Source organism: Mangifera indica, chromosome 13, assembly GCF_011075055.1.
Source record: "Mangifera indica cultivar Alphonso chromosome 13, CATAS_Mindica_2.1, whole genome shotgun sequence".
In the NCBI taxonomy this organism is placed as follows: domain Eukaryota; kingdom Viridiplantae; phylum Streptophyta; class Magnoliopsida; order Sapindales; family Anacardiaceae; genus Mangifera; species Mangifera indica.
The window spans coordinates 777488-779304 of NC_058149.1; the positions used below are offsets into that span (position 1 = coordinate 777488).

At 37.4% G+C, this 1817-nt stretch overlaps 1 non-coding gene across 1 annotated transcript; it reads right to left on the reverse strand.

The window, feature by feature from the left end:
* Positions 1–1350: 1350 nt before the first annotated feature.
* Positions 1351–1422, reverse strand: TRNAP-UGG. The gene has a single exon. It is a non-coding gene; the product is annotated as a tRNA-Pro (tRNA).
* Between the last annotated feature and the right edge of the window lie 395 nt (positions 1423–1817).

The window sequence follows — 1817 nt, forward strand, 5'->3', positions numbered from 1 at the left end:
TTTAAATGAGGTTTTATAAGGGTTTTTGTATGGTGGTAAAGGAGAGATTAGACCAAATAGCTGATCTTTGATCCCAAATATCCCAGCATAGGAGCCATGTCCCTTGCCTTCAATCTAGGTGTTGGAACATTATGTTGCTTCAACCAAGAGTACACAAGCACTTCTTCATGGTAAAAAGTTCCATGGCCTCCGGAATAAACACAATTCCCATCTTCATATTCATCTGCCAAACACAGAGACAACATCAAAGTTCAAGTCATTTTTTTTGCATTGCAGTTAGGGGTGGTTTCGATTTGAGTTGGCTCTACTTAAATTCATTGCTTGGCTTGTTTGAACCCATTTTGGGCTAGAGTTCCGATAAAATAGTTCAGCATAAGATTGGTTTGTTTGAGTATCTAATTAAAGATACTGTTTATCTTGCTGCTGGCAACATTGTTGATACTATTCACCCAATTGGCAGCCCCTATGATGTTATTATGCTTTTACTCAATCGAGTTCAAACTCAAACTAAATATTAACCGTATTATAGATTCAATTAAAGTTTGAACCAGCACACGATTTGGCTCAATCTGGATTCGATACACCCATAATTGCAGTTGTCTCCCTGCAGTATCTATTCTTGTGTAGGTACTATGTATTATTATCTGGTGAGAAACCAACATGGCGGCAAAACGAGCAAGCTCTCCAGCTCGCCAGTCCAACAATAGAGCCAGCCAACCATGGATATTCAGCATCAAGTCTCAAAAACTGAAGTCTTATATCTGGGAATTCTAACAGTTCTCGAGGGTCATTCAGATCTTCTCTGGTGTGGTTAATGGTAAACCCAACTGTTCGCTCAAAAAAGTACTCCTTCGCTCAGCTAAAGCAACAGGAAAGGAAAAATCTTGATATCAGTTTAATAATTTGATATTGTTGGACCTTCTGAAAAATGCTATTACAGGTGAGCTCCCTCAGACTTATAGACTTGTATATGGTCTTACACTTGGGTTCTGAGAGCCCTGAAAAGTGTCTGTATGTGTATAGTCAGTAAATCAAGCAAAATGATTACCTAATAAAGACGAAGTTCGAATCCGAACCTTTACGCGATTGAACAGTGTGAGTCTTAAAGAGATGAAGCTCTTACTATCATCATCCTCATCGAACATAGAGATGTTAAAATTGCCTTGAGGGTTGAAACCTACGGAGACAGCAGCCTGTGATCGTCGTGGTCCGATAAAATTTGAAATGGGTAGAGTAGATATTCAGCTCTTTTTTAGCAAGCCCATTTTGGATTCAGTGTCATGAATCTGTCTCTCTCTTCCCTGTGGCGTTGTTTCAGTGGCAGCCATTTTCAAGGTAAAATAAGGAAATGGGGCATTCCGAGAATCGAACTCGGGACCTCTCGCACCCAAAGCGAGAATCATACCACTAGACCAAATGCCCGGTGGTCCACGATTTCCAATATATTAATATAGAGACACTTTTTCAAAAGAAAAGGCCATGAAGAAAATTAAGTTATTTTCTCATCTTTTCGTGTGCTAGGATAGTGAATTGATGATTTAGTGGAAAGAGAAAAAAAAAAGAGATTGAAGCTTAGAGTATGGGTGGATTCACTGACTCGATGTTTGGCTCAACAAATTGAGTTCCAATTGAAGAAAAATTAGCTTATCGAGCTTAAATTCATCTCGTTAATAATTATATATCTTCTTCTCTGATTATTCTTTTTTTTTTTATGATTCTTTTTCTTTTACGGTAATTATTCTTCTTCTATAATGATTATATTCTTTCTTCATCGTTATTTTTTTATTTTTTTTAACGTTATTATCACTAGTTCAAGT